Here is a 19937-nt window from a genome sequence, read left to right as displayed (position 1 = left end):
TCCAGGCTGCTGAATTCACCATATTGTAAAGAAAGTTTCAGTTGTTGCTCTCTAAGGAAAGCCAGACAACTTTCTCATTCTTTGCAAATGCAGTAACTCGTATTCTTATCTAGGTACTGCAAAGACTTGTACTCCCCAAGTGTGTCTTTGAATCCCCTCGAAAGAGTCAGTGTAGTTAGTACATATTGCTTTAAAAAACAAGCCCTTAATTTGTCTTTGTGATCCAGACACCATAACCTATCAGGCAAATTCATCACATTGGATCCAACCTCTCATAAAAATCATTAAGATTTTTTTCAGCCTTGACTCACAAACTATGAGATAATCTTTGAAATCATGGTCAGTGTTTTTCAGAGGCATTGTTGTCTTTTCAGTAATGTGCCTGTATCTGCTTGAGAAGATGGACTCATCAGAACACACAGATATTTTTTCTAGACCTCTTCAATATTATCCTCTTGATATTTATTATAGCGTTATTAAGAAGCATACCAGTCTTGTAATGTGAAAATAACAAACTCCTTTCCCTCACATAATGCATTACTAATCCAAACTGTACAATACTAAATTTACATGATACCTGGAATGCTAATAAATACCAGGACTCCGGTTGCAGCGTGCGTTCTCGCATATTCATCAGTCTCTCAGACATACCATACTACATCACAAGACACTGTGAGAAAGCTATTATAAATCTAACACATTTCAGACCTACACACAAATGCCAATGCATCCAACGAGATGTTAGAATATTTTCAAAATATTTCATTTTAAAGAAGATCTGCATAGATAGCAAAAAAAATTAAAATGTCTCAGAACAGCGCTCCGAAATAGATCGTGACGGAGACGCACTGCTCGGTGCCGGCACATTTATTGTAGTAACGTGTCCTTAACTGTATCTAAGAGTAAATTGAATTATCCATTAAGTCGTTTATAGTCTCTACCGTCTTACAAAATGGCTAAAATGAGATCTACAGTAGATGTTCAACTGACAACAGTCTGGATAACACTGGCTGTGAGCAAAAAAAGATTGGGTGATTTATCCTGCAGAAATGAAACAAACACGAGTCTATCCCAAGTCATGCCTTTATGTGTCATTATATGCAATTATAAAATAACCAAGTATTTTGAAACACTGTCCTCGTGTGCCCTTTTCTGAAACGCAATTAGAATTTCACCCATCTGTCAACGCCTGTGGATAACTTCGTGAAGCTGCAAAGATGAGTAGAGCAATACAATTGTAGCCTTTGAGAGATTTGAAACGGGAAGACTACTGTAAGCCTTTCGTCTCCATCCAGATGTGCAGTAAACTGTATATTTCAGTTTTCAGTTGCTTTATATCCCCTGTAAAACAGCACTCGCGTGCAGGTGGTTACAACTACATTTTAATCAGGAACTCGCACAATAGGGTTTAAGGTATTGCAAACATGTGATAGTGACAAAACAAAACTATCCAGAAAAGGCCACGGAATAAAAGAGTTCATACATCCTGTGCAATACCTGGTCTGTCAATAATTTGGAATAATTGTCTTTAATCACTCGCACAAGGATATTTTCTGTTTTAATAAGTATCCTCAGACATAAGAGTAATCACTAAAACCACAATGTGTTGTATAATCAGATTGAGTATTCATCGTTCACCTGATAAGCGTAATACTAACACGGCTAAACACTAAAATCGCAGAGAAATTGATGTTTCCAGGATCGGCAGTAAAAGTATTTATAATTAAATGCTATAATACTTTATTTTGCATTCAACAAGAATCCTTAAAAAGAAGTGGCACACTTCCAGTCTCTACGATATTTAAATTACACAATTTACTTTACGAGGCGCAGTACATACATACGCAAAAAGCGTTTTTGTAATACTCAAGATCTTCGTGTATTAGTAATTACAATCACAGATATCTGTTACGATGACAACTACTGTACTTCACTGTTTCACTCAAAGCAAGAAGATTTAATTAGGGACCTGAGCTCATACTGATATTCTAAAGAAACGTAAGCCATTAAAATAATTTTACATACCTCCAAACTTTAAGTACACGAACTAGAAGTTATATTTCTTGTTTTTCTGTCAGCAGTAATTTCACAGTTTTGAATTCCTTGACTTGCACTAATATAAACCTGCCTAAAATGCAGCTCAAATCTGTTAATAAAGAGCATGAGCGCCACCTACTGCCATGGTAAAGAAACACCAGTTCAAACAAAACCACGGAATGCGTGCTGTAAATATCGCTTAAAACACTTTATATACATGTTCATAAAATTAATACTTGGTTCACTTTCACTGAAAATATAACATAGCATTGAAACACTTAAAATACTATTACAATGCACTTGTTTTACTCACTAATATATTTAATGTCTTACACTTTTGAAAAATAGATGTGGCGTAATACTTTTTGACCTTTAATGTGAATAAAGGTGTTATTTTTTAATTGTATCAAGGTCAGACACGTAGGAATCGTAATAAAATAATTGGTTTAACACCGCGTAATGACCTCGGTTCTGGCTGTTGTCAACCAGTGCCACTGGTTAGATGAAACACAAGCTTGGACAGCCCGGCAAAAGGTCGTGACGGTTAATGAATGAAGAGTGTTCCAACAAGGACGTGCCGAGATCTAACCTAAATTACACTTCAATTAGAATTAGCCAGTGCATCACATGTGATCGTACCGCTCTTCAAACATGCTATCAAATGTCTAGCTCAAAACGCACAACTGCAAGACAGGACAGTAGACTCCGTTTCCACTGATTTTCTTTCAAAGACATTTACTCCAAAAATTTTCGTTCGAGAAAGAATGTATCCTCTGGTGCAATAGTTACATACGTGCTGGTTGTCATTAGACAACTGTTAAATAGACACTGGCACATGTGAAATGAACTCGCCACCTCTTCTTTACCCTGAAGGCTAATTCAGTATTCAGGGCTGTATCTAGCCCTCGCACTTCAACAGGCACAGTAACGGGATTTATATAGTCAGCAAATTGAGTCCAGCTTTCTGCATCCTATTGCAAAAGAGATATAGAAGTATCATTGTCTCAGTTGTGTTTATATCATTATCCGAAACGAATTCACACACCAAAGGACGCTGGTTGAAATGTTCATAAAAAAAGAGAAATGACAAACAGGATCAGTTCCCATAGCCCAAATTCACTCGCATCAGTTCAAAGGAAATGAGCTACTCGACCGACTAAAGTAAAATTAAACTGGAATAAAATGCTTCAATGATAATTCTGCATAACCTAATTTCATGCCTTGTTATTTTGAAACCGAGAGTCTGTTTGTGTAAGGGCACAAGGGCAATTTTGAAAGCTCCCAGAGATGTTTCTTCCCTTCGTATTCAATAAGAGGAGACCGTGCACGGACTGTTAACAGATCCGGACTGCTCTCAGGGAATGCGATGCGCCCGAACTGGTGATCGCTCTGAGCCCCCTTTTCGTTGCGTAGTGATCTACAATGACTAACAATGATCAAATCTTTGCTTTAAAAATGTGTATAACAATTGTGTGCTTTACACAAGGCGTGAGATAAATGCTCTGCATTCGGTCATGTATTTTCAAAACTAGTTAAGGATTCCAACTGCTCATACACATGCAAAACAGAAGGCACAACCACAACAAAACGTGCCAACTAATATGCCAGCCACTGTGCCCTTCTTCCCAAAATGATCGGATTTTTGCTAGGACTGCACAGCCTTCTGGAGCAGAGCTTCCTCGGCTAAATGTCACCTCTGTACCGTTTAAAACATAGGCGGCTTACCTAAAATTGATTCTCCTCTATGACTGGGATCTGTAGTCCCCGATGTTTTATTCTGTTGGAGGAAAACTTCTGGTGCTGGAGTCTGTGTATCCAGTACTCATGCTGGGAGCCCGATCTTTGATGCTGGATTGCGGAAGATTTGGCAGTCCTTCTCATGCTCAAGAGAGAAAAATCCTCTTCTGTCTGATTAGGTTGTAGGCATCGGTAAAGAGAGAGAGAGATACCAGTGAGGAAAGAAAAAAAAATATCCTATTTGTTTTAAAGCGAGACGAGCAGGAGCAGGATAACGCTATACGCGACCAGGGTGTAAGAAGTACAGGGTAGATCACAAGGAAGGTGGAAATGAATCCGCGTGGATAGAGTGAACGCGAAAAAGGACAGAGACTAGGGGGAGGTACTGAGATTGCAGTTTGTGTTAAAAGAGGATGGTTATGTTAGACGGCAAGGGGGTGGGACTGAATCACATAAGTGAATGGGAGAGGAAAGGGTGGAAATAGAGGGGGGGGGGGGGACCTTCTTAAGTTTTTTTTTCTCTCTGTTGATAAATTGTAAGTTTATTCATGTCCCTGGGGTGCAGCACGAGTGGGAATGGCGATAGATTTTTGGAAGAAATAAATGAAAATACGAAAAACCGTAAAACTTAGAAGGCGGCACAACCTAACTAATACGAATAAGGACTACCACCCCTGAACGAGGACGAATAGCGATTGCTAGCGAGAATGCATTAATCAACCGCAGGCTACACGTTTGAAATCGCTAAACAACACATTAAAGAATGCGAAAGCCATTTCCTGGGAACCGGTACCGTATGAGGATGGGGTATAAAAAAGTCGAAGGTATAAAAATCAGACAAGGTCTGGAGGAGCCAGGGTTAATACACGGGTCTTTAAAACAAGTCATTAACCACTTCTCTAGGAAGATTAAAATTGAACCACGCCGCTACAGATAAAGATACCTTGCAGACGAAAATATGGTAGTTTGCTCAGTGTATTTCAGTCAAAAGGCTCCCCCGCCGGCTATTAGCTAGATTGTAAACTGCAACCGTTCCCTGCACGAAACGCCAGAGTCTGCAGGTAGTCAAATTGATTTCAAGAGCGGTTCTACTTGCGCGATTGATTAAGCTATCCCTTCCGCAAAGAAATCGATTGAATGGGTTCAAAAATTCATCAACGTCTCAGAGGAATTTGCAAAAATGAACAGCTTCCAATACAAAAAAATCAATCCAAGTGGAATATGCCAAACCTAGGATCCATCTGACTGAAACCCAACTGTATGTACTTAACATTATTATAACGTCAACAATTATGTGTTTAATTATGATGCATTATTTAAGCATAGCCCTCTAACAGTTTACGACGGAGAGTTCTAAGAATCTTCTAATATGCACTAAGAAGTCTGCCCAGAGAGATAAAGGTGACTTCTTGAAGCCCAGGTCCTCGTTAGCTTTCAGCTTAGCAAATGAAAGGTTTTCACTGGGTGTCTTCGGGAATTCTATACAATATTAAGAACTGCAGAGCAGGCTGAGAAAAAAAATCGATTCTAATGCTAAACTCAATAGTACAGAGCGGTTACGTAAAAGCATTTGGAGGACATTTTAGAAGGATGTCTTTTCTCGTAGCATATGGCGTGTAAGGGGTTTTCTGTCATTTAGAATGCTATGTACTGTAAGGCGTCATTTTGAAACTAATTGAAGCATCGGATTTAACAAGTGGGTAAGAAAAGAAAAATTTGTATTCTTAAGTGAATTTCTAAATGGAAACGAGTTAAATGTTGGAAATCTCCAGAGTTTCATTTATTTCGCTTATTGATCATCATGTTAAACCACGTTTTATTGTATGTATCGCTATAGCATGATTACCAGGAGACTGGTAAAGTCGAGTATATTCTAAACCTAATCTTTACCATGACTCTATAACTGACCGTAGCCTACAGTACATCTGGATATCAATTAATCCAACTGCATAATGATGGTTCTTGCCTCGACAGCGACACGTGGAATTAATTTGTCAAAGTTTGCCGCTGACACAAGCACGTGGAAAATCAACTGTTGTTTTTTCGGGACTCAATAATTCCAGCCGTGTGTAAGGCATTTGTTTGAGTGAAATTTAATTTATCACGAGGTTTTGAAACCGCTTTAAAGTTTCAACCAAGATCCTTATTAAAATCTTAATTAATTTACGAAGTACGTATTTTGACCATTGTAGTGTTCTCTCTTGACCTCCTACCGCAGTTTAATCAGAAAGTACGGATAGCTCTTTTCTGTTTTATTCATTGTAACCAGACATAAGTCAAAAAGAAAAATGGTGATATAGATGTGACACTTCATAAATCAGAAAGAAAAATGCTAACATACCCTGCCTAAGGCTTAGAGTATAACACACATGTAAGCAGAGACCCAAAGAAAGCTGACAGGTGCATAATGCTGTGAAAGGATCTACAACATTGTAATAGCTTTGGGAATAAGTCAGTTTTGGTACCAGACAGTATCCACAGTGAACTCATTCTCTCCTGTAGCACTTTACGCCTGTGAAAGTTGGAGAGGTAAGAAAAACCACCATAAAGGCATATTTAAAGTGAGGAAATAAAAATGGAGTTATAACATAATAACCTCTAGACAATACTGTTAGAAACTGACAAAAGTTCTACATTTTACTTTACAATGTACATTATACATAGATCCTATCTCTGTGTTGTTTTTCAGTTGGAGAGAAAGGAATGGACATTAATGGGATTAAGAAGGGCTCACGTTGGGTCCCTGTATTTTAAGTCAATAGTTTTATAGTTAGACTACAATAACTAAAGGTTTTGTTTAAAGAAATTTACTTTCCAAACTGTAGTAATGCTCCCTCATGTTCTTTACAAAGACACAGCCAGGCAGAAGACCCCAGTCCAGACAAACACAGAGCTGAAGCTGCTGTCCAAGGTCCTGACCTCCGCTCTGTGCCTGATGAAGCCAATCGAACTCATGTTACCCCAGGTTTCCAGGCTGTTGTTTATTCAGAAAAGAGACAGGAAGGGGGTATCATACACACAACTGTTTTCCCTAAACCTAAATCCTAAACCTTGGGCACATAACTAAAGAAGGTTCTCAGTTAATCACAAGCACATCTCAGGTGAAAACCAGAATGATCTCCACATGCTGCATCAGTAGAGTGATTGATTTAACATTGATAACACCTCAGCTTTGTCAGTTGTTGTTAAAGTCAAAGCAACAGGAACTCACTTAAGGAGAATAGTGCAGATTTAGCTTTTGGAAAAGGGATGAAATGATGCTCATTGAAGTGAATTTGACTGTTAATGGATAAAACATCTACAATATTTAGCATGAATTCTTATTTTATGTATTAATTTAGCTGACCCTTTCATCCAAAACGACTCACATTTGTGCTGAGTTATACAGCTGGACATTTTACTGAGGCAATTTAAATGAAGTACCTTTCTCAAGGGTACCACAACAGTGCAGTATTTGAAATTTGAGCCCACAGCCTTCCAGTTACAAGCACACAGCCAAAACAATGAAGCTAGCACCTATGTACTGTAGAAATACATTTGAAAAATTTGCATATCGTGGGGGTTTTGTGTTTATTAAAAGTAAAGCTGCTTATAAGTGACAGAATTTAATTATATAATTAGAACAACTTGACAACACGTGACACAGGATAGTCAATACAAATTAAAGCTCCTGCACTTTAAGTGACATCCTAAATTCAATCACTTTAACGTCTTCTAGAAATTCAATCCAGACAATCAAGTTGTAGTTTCATGCAGTTCTAATAATAGCACACCGTTCTAACAACTGAGCAAGAATGTTGACAACAGCCTTCAACTGACAAGCTTCTGCTGACTCTGTAGGTGGGTAGAGGCAGAAACAAAAAATGACAAAAAGCTATTCTTATTTCAGGTTTGCGTGGTTGGCCTTGGAATTGTCCCTCGCAAGATATGATGTGAAAGCAGACGACAGATGTGGTCAAAATGCCAACAGCTGTACCAAATTATCAACGCACATTAGACATCCCACACAGAATGTACATGTGGCTTTTATTTTAGTAGATGTTGCAAAAAAGTCATTATGACTGTACTTGCAAAGTTGGAACCCTAGTGCTTCTTAAAAAGGTATCAGTAGGTTCATAATATATTTCACTGAATTTCTACAACATTTCAGAGTAGATAACCGATACTTTCTGAGCTGTTTTACGGGATAAAATTAACCCATGAGAAACACAGGGGACTGCATTTGTAGAACTATTACCTAATACCTTCATTAACTCCGTTTTGATTGTTTTATTTTTTACCTGAAAAGTGTCTAAAATGCCTGGCTTTCCCCTTTAATTAAGAAGGAATTTGCAATAAACTTTCTGTAACTTAAAATTATTTAGTACTACAGACCACATCTGAGTGGAAATGGGAATTGAACAGGTACTGATGCAGGTACCCAGGTCTGTTATAATGTGCTTATCAGAGTTCTGATCCTCAGATTCAATAGGAGGATTTAGGCAGAGACAGAATGGTGTCCCAGGAATACGTATTGTTCCTTGGCAGCATTCAGGCCCTTGATTCAGTACCTGGGCTGCTATAAGTATGGAATTTGTGTGTTCTCCCTGTGTGGGTTTCCTCTGGGTGCTCTCGTTTCATCCCACACTCCAAAGGTAGGTGGAAGGGCTTCTGGGAAAATTGGCTCTGGTGTGAACATGTGTACATTTGTGTTTTGTATGTGCCCTGCAGTGGACTGGTTTCCCATTCAGGGTCTATCCTGCTTTGCACCCATTGGTTTCCAGGGTAGGCTCCAGATCCCCATGACCCTGATTTGGATAAAATGGTTAGAAAATGAATGGATGAATGGATTTGAGCAGATGCTGACATCCCTCTAGAAATTTAGATATGGAATGATCTCCCTACATGGGGGCTTTGAAAGCAGGTTTTCGGTTAGTTCTGGGTGAGTGAAGGTAATGGGCAAGTTGGTCTGCAGAGAGCCACAGCAGTAAGGAATCAAAGTGAAAGAAACTGTGTGTCAAAAAGATTTCAGTGGCAGATGGCATCAAAATAGGTTCATACTGGATTATTAAGTGTGTACTTTTTGGCACACATAATAAGCAAAGTACTGCAAGACATTTAAGACTTAAGCAAGAGTTAAAGACAAAATTAAAAAAAAATATTCTGCTTTTCAAGTTTCTGTGTACTGCTGTGCTTGCAAAAAATCAATAACACATCGAAACAATTTAAAATACATTTCTCAGCTCCAGAATTTTAAGAAAGGTAGAAAATATACTTTGAGTCCTGCCAAATAGTTAATATTTCCAAACCTGCTGCCTGACACCTCACAGCCTTTTCTGATTCCAATACATTCATTGCGTTTACAACTGCTCTTCCAGATATCATTATAATTATATTCAGTTATACATGGTTAAAACTTGGCAAAGTATGGAGAAGTAGGGTAAATATAAACTAATGCGAAACCTTGCATATCTTCAAAAGCAAACAAAATCCACAGCATGGTAAAATAATTTCATGTGAAATAACTCCTTCCATTAATCAAATGCATTGCAAATATTAATTAAGTCTATTGCATTTTGGCTTAATCCACTTGGTTAAAAGGTAGCTTCACAGGATGAGGAGGCTTCACTCTCCATTTGAAGAGAGGAGTGAACAAAGTTGAAGATATAAAGGTTGAGATGAGGTGGAAACAGGATGAATAAGAAGATTGCTGGATGAGGTGTGAGCCAGAGTTATATACTGTACAAAAGTCGGCAATGATTGTGATTTTATACAGCAGTGTGAGATTAGCTTGTCTGCTGTTATCCCTTCAGCTAAGAACTTCCTTTTAAAACCTATGAAAGTCCTGTGCACGGTTAGCATTTTCATAAGGATATCCTGGATGACATTGTCATGTGAATAGAAAGAGGGACAGCTCTAGCAGAAATAGTGTAGTTTCTAAACTGAATCAGTGAAAGAATCTATACAATCACGTTTGGTGTCATAAAGATGTGAAAATGTGTTTTGTTTAATTCAGTTTAACGGAACTGTTAGTAGTGCTGAAGAGAAAGAATAATTAAACAATATATGTAATACTGTATACAGTATACACCACACCAACAGCAAGATGGTAAGAAGCAGAACATGCAAAATGTTCAAGTACCATGGCTGAGTTTAATATTACATGGCTAAAAAAGGCTTTAGTGAATCTTCCATATTTACAGATAAATCACCCTCTTTTGTTTTTACTGCATAATACTAGGTCATTATTTTTAGATATCCCTTTAAATCTCTTCACTATTGCTAAAGTACTGTATGTTCAACGCACAGTGCTGTGATGATATTCTAGTCAACAAGTTGACAATAATTCTATCTCCATTAAGGATTAAGTTTATAGGAAAAGTATAAAAATGAAAAAATAAATAGCTTGCCCTTCCCGGGTTAACATGAATCAGATGGATTACCCTGAATGATTTTAACAAGGAGCAAGGCCTCCAGTTTTGTCAGTGAATTATATTATACATCATGATTGATGTAGGAGTGTGGGTAGCTTTACAGGGAAAGATAATGGTCTTTGGCAAGACTGCACCATAGCTGATTAGTCTAAACTACAGTCACTGAAACTCTTTGGTCACTGCAAAATCGTAAGGGCAGTGCTGAGTATTAGGATTGTAGTTCTAGTCTAGTTTAAAAAACATCACTTAGGAATAAGCAACTCCTTTTTGTGGTTGTCCAAGATTCCTTCATAGGATGTTGGAGAAGATTTCTAATGCATTCAGTAGACATTAAGTACAAAAAAATCCAATTGAAGAGTCATTTATTTACGAATATGTCTTAAATAGCACAATAGTAAGATAAGCAAACTTGGAAGGAGCTACAATTTTCTCATTGGATTAAACTATGAAGCATTTTTGCAGGTTTTTCCCCAGAGGAATAAAAAGATCTGCAAAAGTACAAACAAGGGAAGTATTCCTTATAATGTCACATTCTGAATATACTGGAATTTGCTGAGACCATTTTTGTCAATAAGGATAAAATATTGACAATTGTTTTGCTATTAGTATGAGAGGCTTGTAGGCCCCATTTTATATAGGGTTTGGACACTACCCCAGCTTCATCCCACTTTTCAATTATATTTTATATTGTTTTTGCCTCATATGTTATTTGATCTTGTACAGTCTAATACAGGTTTGGCAAACAGCCTTCCCTTACATGAAATAGAGGTTTTGTTTGCACTTCTCCTTGTCAAATCTTTGGCAGAATCATTAAAGTAAAAGCAGAAAGCAGGACTCAACTTGAGAACTGTCATAAAACATCCTGATATGTTTGTTAGGTATCCGTATGGCATTTTTGTCGTGAAATCATTAAGTACCTTACAGTATAACAACTACTCTGAGACACCACAGCAGAAGCTGAGTTCATGCAGAGAAATTATTATAAAAGTCTGATACAGCACATAGAATTGCAAAGCATGATAATGCAGTGTAATCGTCATACAGTAGTACTGTGTATTGCATAAGAACTTACAGTATCTTGGCAAATTTTCCTAAGGGAAATTCCATGGGCTCCATCATTCCTCTGTTTATTTCTGTTATAAATCAGCAAGTACCTTTACTCTTTAATTAAGTACTGCATTTCTTCAGTCACTGAGGTTTGCAGTCATCTTGGTTTTGTTATTTGGATTTTTGTGCATTTTACAGTATCTGAATTCTGTTTGAATGGATATAACAGTAATGGATTATATCTGTGTCATTTGCTGTGGATGTTTAATTTCATGCTCATGTTTCTAATGTACAGTATTTTATATGATTTTCTTCACAATGGATGTTTCCCCTGTCTTTGATCTGTTCAGACCTAATAAACTTCCCCATGACTGTTTAGAAAGAGATTTTTTTGGGGAAGAGTGAGTTCTGTATTAAATAAATGGGAAAAAAATTCTTGTGAATAAAGGAACAAATAATTAATAAAAACATGGAGTAACTTAACTACATATTTGAAGCTGGTTATATTAAATCATTAATTAGGCCATGCATGCGGTAAAAATGTCTCAGAAAATAGCTGTGCCTTGGGCTGCAGACAAAGAGTGTACTGAACTTCCTCTTGCAAAAAAACATAGAAGCAGTGGTAAGTTTCATATTTGGTGAAGCTTATAAATTGACAGAGATGTGTACGTTTTGATAACACTTTTAGTTCTTTTAGCAAGAACATGTTTTCTACTACATGCAACATGGGGTTCATTGTGTGGTAAAATACTTCAAAATGTTTGCTCTTCATTCAGAGGTACTGTAGAATGAATCCATGTGTGGAGCTGTCCATTGTGCTGAACTTGTATCTTGCAGATTGGATTGTTTTAACTAGGCTAATAAGGCTAAGATATTGTCACTGTGTCAAAGCATTTGATGCAGCCAAATTAGCATGAATCAAGCATGGTATTATATTTTAGTGCTTATGGACATGCGGTTAACTCAAAGGTACAATTCAGTAGAGTACTTAGAAGGTTACTGTATCAACAAATACAAAAGGGGTTTATCAAATTATTCTTGTTTGATCTTTTCAATGAGCAAAGAGGACACATAATTTAATAGTTCAAAACAATGTTATACAATGTAGGTCTAATTGACCTTCAACAATGTTCTCAGCTGGTGTGTGTACAGTATGTATAGGCTGAGGTCTTTTTTGTCCCTTATTTTGCTCTTATGTGGCTGCTGAGGGAGAGAGTATCTGTTGAGTTTTGTAAACAGGCTTTAGTTAAATAGTAGACCCTAATCTAAGTGGAGATCAGATGATTGGAGTATTTATTGGGCTCAAATGTTCCTCTAATTTATGGGGTTGGATTTTCGAGGAGTTGACTTGAAGCTCAAAAAGGGAAGATAGAAATAAAAAGACAACAGGTGAACTGATAAGGAGGATAAGGATGTATGAGAACATTACATCTTATAACACATTTTCATTTCTGGTTTCTTCTTTGATCAAACAAAGCCAGTCTAAAACTCAAAGTTGTCTCCTTTTTATCATTAGTTCAGAGGGCAGGCTCAACTGCATATAATTAGTCCTTTTATGACCTTATAGGCACTATGAACTCAGTTTAAAAAATTAGTTTTGTTTTTTGTCTTGTGTGCTTTTGGTTGTTGCCTGTTTATTTCAACCTCAAATTGTTCTCAGAAAAAACTAATACAAAAAGTGACTTTACTTAGTATTCCTGTCAAATAAGGGTGTATTATGACTTTTCAAAATTATTTTTGTCAAGCAGAGGTCAAAACACACTGAGTTATTAGACTAAAACATAAACGTTTTACTCAGTTAACTGTTATGTCAATTTTATAAACGTTTACCATTAGAAGCAGAAGTAGAAGATATTGCAGAAACATTAAAATGTCAGAGTCCGGGTGTTGGTGAAAGAAGAGCTGTTTATTCGCATGCATACAGGAGATCAGCTTGCAAAAGCTAGTCTCCCCGATAGTCTTTGCTCAGTGGTTTTTATACACTGTAACAGACAAACTTTCTACCTTTAACATAGATTACCTAATCCCTAAAACGAACCATCAGTTTTTTTAGTCAGGCTTGGGTAGCGGAAAACAACTCCTTATTAAGACTTTCGTTATTGCTTACTTTTGCAAAACACAACATTCGACTTCCCTTTTTACTATATTTTAAGACATGAGCTATTTTAACATTTATTTATTCTTAAACGATGCAACATCAATATCCATGTGTGACAAAGTATGTTTATCTTTTATACTGAATTCAGTAACTGGTGGCACCACCTCGTGAAAACGTTTCCTTTACCCATTACCCATTGATCAGTCTCTCATGTTACTTTTGAGGAATTATGGACCATTTCACTTTACGGAATTCCTTCAACTCTTAAATTTGAGGTCGGCCTTTTATGGACAGCTCACTTCAGGTCCAGCTCCAACATTTGAATTGGGTTTGGGGTCAGACTTTGCCTAGGCCATTAGAAAATGTGGACTTTCTTATTTTGCACCCTTTCCTTTGTAGATCTGCTTGTATGTTTAGGATTATAGCCTTGCTGCAAGACCTACATTCGGTTCAGCATCATGTGACGAACAGAAGACCTGACATTCATCTAAAGAAGTTTCTAGAATTCATGGTTATGTCAACGGTGGTAAGCTGTCCAGGTCCTGAGGCATAAAGCAGACCTAAACCACATCGCCAAATCACATTGCCACCACCATGCTTGGCTTTTGGGTGAGGTTCTTCTGTTCTAAAGCAGTGATTGGTTTTCTCTAAACATGTGTCTCACTGAGCCCGGAGAGTTCAGCTTTTGACTCATCTGTCCAGAGAACATTGTTCCAGAAGCCTTGTGGATCATTTAAGAGCTCTTTGGCAAACTTCAGATGGCCAGCAATATTCTTTTTGAAGAGCAGTGGTTTTCTCCTTGCTATCCTTAGTTGAACACCATTCTTGTTCAGTTGTTTTTTGATAGCTGAGTAATGAAATCCTGTATTTTATCATTTTATTATTAGGTGGGCTATAAAAGTGCAGTATGAATATGTTATATTTATGTTGATGTTACTCTGGGGTTCTTTTGTAACCTCCTTGATGATTTTCCAGTTTGTTCTTGGAAAGATTTTGGTAGGACTACTGCTCCTGGGTAGAGTGACTGTGTCTTTCTCTATATGTAGACTATCTAGATTGTTGGAGCCCCAAATCCTTAGAAATGGTTTTTCAGCCCTTTTCCAGGAAGATCTATAACTCTATAACTCCTTAGATCTTCATATGACTTGTTTCCATAAACCTGTAATGTGAAGACCAAACTCACAAGGTTTCTAATCTTTAAATAGGGTAGAGCTTTCATTCCCTTAATTGAATTAATGAAGATTGGGGTTCACTTTCTTTTTATGATACAGTTCACTTTAATTATTCATTGTTTCTTTAATTCATACATTAGTGTGTTTCAAGAGACCTGGAATTTTTTACTATATACAGTACCCTATAAAAATATTTAAAAAGCTGGTTTTGATTCAACAAGGCTATCATGGTAAAATTATAAATTGATGATTGATTGGTAAAATTATGATTATGAACCTTGGCACTACTGTATATGTGAATAACATCCCCTCTCAAATCCTTTTTTTTCTAGACAAAACACATTATTTCTGACATCCATCCTCATCACTTGTGATAATATAAATGAGTTCATTAGAACGTGATGTGTTTTACACTCCCAGTAAAGCTCATTCCTTAATGGTGGATTATTCCTGGGCAGAAGGAAAGTGTATTCTGCAGACAAAAGTCCGATTTAAGAACTGGTGTGTAATGCATAGCTGAGAAGTGGGTTTTATTTTCACTTTGCTCCATGCTTTCATCACGTATTTACACTATGAGAACACCTGTGTATATTGTTTGCTCTTGTTAAGACTTTGTTGAGCTGGAGGACATGCTGGAAGTGTTGAGTAGAGGACTATTCATGTCAGGCAAGATCTGCCACAGTATAAAATTATTATGAGTAAGAAAACCTGTGGGCAATCCCCCAATGTGGACAGATTCTTCAAAAAGCAGCCAAAGTGTGTAATATTTATGAGTGGAATCCAACAAAGCTCAACCATACCTGCTTAGAATTTTAAATAACAGAACGGAGCTCAAAATATAGTCCTCCATGATGATTTTACTTACACGTTTTCAGAGATAACTACAGACTATCTGTAGCTTAGAATGCATCTGGCATGCATCTCTTTGTTGAAACATTTACTGTAACTCTACAGCAAGGATGAACACTTGCACTGCTGCATTCCTATATCACTTTATTGTTCCTGTTTCTTTCTGAAACACTGGGGATGGCATAGAGTAGTGGGAAGTCCTTTGCACTCACATTGTTATTGTACACTTGAGCAAGCGACTTAACTCCAGTTGCTCCAGTCCACCCAACTGTATAAATGGGGACTCAGGGTAACCCCTGTGATGGATTGGTGTCCCATCCAGAAAGGGAGTCACATGCTCAGTCTGTTTGACACTTTAATAACCAGGACGAACTTTGACTTTGCTTTCCTACTACAGTATTTTAAAAGTGAGGTAAAATCGTTTTGATTGTATAATAGCAGGTTGTGAATCCATTTATTATAAATATATTTATGGCTCATGCTGCTGTGTATGTAAAGCAAAGAGAGAAATATTTTAATTCTAGAAAGAAAGTAGTCACAGTAGCTGCAGTTTCTACTTTATTTTGTGTCGAAAATGTGAGAGAACCTCTTTACTAAAAGTCTAGTGCCATACTTTGCAGAGATCAAGGGCACTTTCCTAGCCCTAGAGACACAGTGATTGAGAATAAAAGAACCTGAAAGCTCAGTGCACTTTAGAACTGCTGATTAAGATAGGTAAAAGTGTGCCCTTGTCTATGTCTCAGAACTAGCAGTTAAAAAACAATGAGAATAAATTCAAAAATAATCTAGATTATTGGTCATGATTAAGATATTATTATATTATTAATATTATTGTTTTGCAGTTATATCATAAACTGCTTAAACTGCTGTCATTGCTTAAAATGATTGTAATTTCAAGAAAATAATGTTGTTGTAGTTGTCAGCAGCAGATAATCAGTAGTTCTCATGCTATGAAAATCTAAAAAAAATAACACAACAAATCAATGAAATGTTTACTTTTGCCATTACATAAACCAAGGTGTGACCAGGCTGAGTTAAAATTGGACTCAAAAATATAAAAAATATATTTTAAATATTACTGACCCCAAGCCTCTTGATAAGTAATTAAATAAGTAACTACTTCAACCCAATTTAAGTAAAACGTTTCATTTCAAGCGTTCTGAATTTTCCTGTGATAGATGGAATCAATATCTCCATTCCGTTTACAACTGAAGGTCTTGCTCTTCAAACTACAAAATATAATACCATGGAAGTTATGGGTGAATTTGGCCTTGAGTCTAGTAGTGTTATTTATTTATTTTCTACAATATATTTGGTTTTCATCAGATATTTCCTTTGTTGGACTAGGGTAAAACATGGTGGTGCTTCAGGCGAATGTCAGCATAATTTGGCTTTTGAGGAAGAAAAACTGGCTTAAAAGGATTTGTGTTTCACAGTCAAGGCCCAACTAGAAACTACATATTAAAAATAGACAAAACAAACAATATTTGTATTTTTAACATCATATGAGCAGAACCTTCTTATACTAGCATCTTATGTGTTGGGTATACTTTAACAATTGTTTTCCAAGAGGAAGTACTGTAAAATAATGGCTAACAAATAAACAAGTTCTATCAAAAGTATTAGTATTAGAAAGTATTAGAAGCAATTATAGCCTCAAACATCACTTGAAAATATTCATTAGATTAAAGTGGTCTAGTTGGGCTATTGTAAATATATTAACCTGTGTAAGCTCAATGGTTTAAACCACTGTGTACTAAGTATTTGTGATTTCCCTCATGAGCAGTTTTCTAAATAAATGTGATATTTATACATCCTTATTGGATATCTTCAAAATATTTTAAAAGTAATCTAACATTATATTGACCATATAAATGTAAAAAAAAACTCTTATACTTCAATTAGGATGCTAATTCAACTACATAGTTCAATAGATATTAAGAAAATAAGAAACTTTCAAATGAGAGGAGGGCCTGGGTAACTTCCACGTACATATTTTTCTAACTCATACTCTAAAATCATCAGGCTTAGTGTCTTTTCTTTTTAACATGCAGTACTAGTAAATAATTAATATAGACTGTGTGGGATAAGTAAAGGAGTATTTTAAATTATGAAATGGTTATAATGATATAACAATTAACAATTAGAAACAGGATGGAAACATTTCTAATTAATATAGCAAGCATCGGATGGTGAGCCTTAAATGCAGAAATTCCTTGTGCTTTGTAGCTGATTACGCAATCTAGCAATAATAAGCGGGCTAGAACTCTTTTTCCTCCACGACTAGTTTTTTTTGTCTTTCAGAACTACCAGTGCACTGACAAACCAGTCGTTATTCTACAGTACATCATTTCCCATGTTATTACAGTATTTCAATCCACCTATTACACAGCAATTTCTATCACTACTCACCCAACACACAGAACTGATGAGGCAAATTATTATCTCACAAATCAGTCCAAGAACCCCATGGACCACAGCTACAGAAACCAATGTCCCAATGGAAAAGTCTAGGACCATTATTTTCTCAATTCAGCTCTGGACAGTGATTTGGCAGGCCTCCTTCTGCCACAGTGAAGAAACAGTGTAGTCTTTGGCATCCTCTCTTTCCTTGGCTGGCAAGAACAAGTGGTTCCCCTACAACTTGTCTGTCTCTGTATGTTATCTCTGACTGCTGACTGGGGCCATGAAGCCCTTATCTAGCCATAGCTCATGGCCCATTATTGGGTGGGAGAGAGGGTGGTAAGGTCCTTGCGATGTCTGGGGTGTGGGGAGAACTAACTGTTCAGGGATCATTGATTAACTGGCTGTATACAGATGGCCAGGTGTAATGATACATTTGCGTATTTGGACTAGAGCCTCTTCTCAGTCTCAGGCCAAGTTAGAAAGTGTCTTGCAATCCCTCATGTCATTTCTGAACTGTGTGCTAATTAACAAGTATCTGAACAAGGACTTGGTGATCAATGGGAAACGTAAAACCAATGGAGACCAGACACTGTATGGAGACATGGACAATCTATGCAACTTTTCCTGTGTGGTTCCTAATACCCATTGTGCCACACCCAAGTTCTCAGTATTAACTATTTTAGATGCATTCTCCACCACAGGCTTTGTTTACACGTTTCAGTAACGTTTGAGAAGGTTGGAGTTTCTTGCAAAAGAATGCACATTCAACCAACTTTGCAAGAATAAAACCATAATCCAAAAACAAATGTGTTAGCAGTCTCCATTAGTACTGTATTTAAAGAGGTGGATTGCTGAAGTTTGTCATTAATTTCTGGAGTTGCAATGACATTACCTTGGCCTATCTTATCTGCTTTGCTGTTTTTAGCTTGTATAATGAATGACTATCTATTTTTTCTTTATGAATCTTTTACCATAACTGTGCTGACTTTACTTTTCTATATTACAGTTAACTTCTATAAAATAAGAGTAATACCATTGTTATGTTTACTTGCTTGTATAAAAAATTCATTGGGCAAAGAGTGAATTCCATAAGCTTAATTTATCAACAGTGCTTGCTAAACTAGACTTTCAAAATATTATAGAAAAGAAAACTAAATTATTGAACTGATTGTATTTTTTTCCTGATTATTACATCATGAGGTATCTCGAAGATAGATATTCGAGGACAAAAACAAAACATTCAGATTTTCAAACTGTAATGATACATTATTCATGATGTACATGATCTACATATTATCATTGTCTGGATAACCCCAGTGTGGGGTCAACCTGACAGGAGTCTTATTTTATGCAGAGAAAAAAGATGAGAGCAAAGCTGATAAGTATATACATTTCTCTTTGAAACAGATCAGGATGTGTGGTTAAATAATCAAAACCGTCAATGCTAAGTTTAGTTAATGTACACGTGGTGCCTATAGCAGGTCATGCACACTGGAGATGTATTCCCACCAAATCAAATTATGAGACACAGGTAAAATATAAAACATGTTTCAGACCCAGATGGCAGACAATGAAGCTTACACAGCTATGAAGCACCAATTTACACCTTTCAGAAATACACTAGAAACATCTGCCTTAAAAACGTGCAATGTATTTATCACTTTTTTAAAGATGGTCAAGAATACCAGATAATTACATCTGTTGTCAAAAGTTCATGACCCCTGGAGATACAGCGCTAATCTGATTCCTCCTAGGTGATGAAGACAGGAAAATCATTTTGGAGCAGCAACTTACCTAATATATCAAAGGACAGACCCTTGTGGGAGATACTGGGACTTCTAACATCCTGATAGATTCAATTCTGTTTGACTGTTTAATGCATGTTAAAACACTCTGTAGTATGCCATGTATTGGTACCACAAAAGTGGGAAATCAAATGTTTTTCACACCTTTTGTTCTTTTTTATTTATTTTTTTTTATTTGAAGAGACACTGAACATGTAAAGAATGATGCATATTGCATGAAGCTGTGGGCCTGCTGGATGTACAGTATGTTGAAAGTGGCCCAGAAATTTATTGAACTTTTCACACTTACAATTTCTATCTTAGCACGTCTTCCACCTTTTTTAATCAGACAAAAGACGTTTCAATCCCAATAGTGATAAAAATAAGAATGACA

The 19937-nt window shown here is 36.6% G+C and overlaps 1 protein-coding gene and 1 long non-coding RNA gene across 4 annotated transcripts in view; one reads left to right on the top strand and one right to left on the bottom strand.

Moving 5' to 3' along the window:
• brinp1 (bone morphogenetic protein/retinoic acid inducible neural-specific 1) overlaps positions 1–4166 on the bottom strand; it is a 127878-nt gene extending 123712 nt beyond the window's left edge. For both annotated transcript variants that reach the window (XR_011183483.1, XM_006640642.3), the window contains exon 1: positions 3763–4166. The gene's annotated coding sequence lies outside the window, so the exon portion shown is untranslated. The remainder of the gene's footprint in view (positions 1–3762) is intronic.
• Positions 1–19937, top strand: part of LOC138224968 (uncharacterized) — a 312271-nt gene that overhangs the window by 273039 nt on the left and 19295 nt on the right. The gene's annotated exons all lie outside the window — the stretch shown is intronic.

The sequence above is a fragment of the Lepisosteus oculatus genome, chromosome 24, assembly GCF_040954835.1.
Source record: "Lepisosteus oculatus isolate fLepOcu1 chromosome 24, fLepOcu1.hap2, whole genome shotgun sequence".
Lineage (NCBI taxonomy): Eukaryota > Metazoa > Chordata > Actinopteri > Semionotiformes > Lepisosteidae > Lepisosteus > Lepisosteus oculatus.
This window is presented reverse-complemented; position numbering and strand designations above follow the sequence as displayed.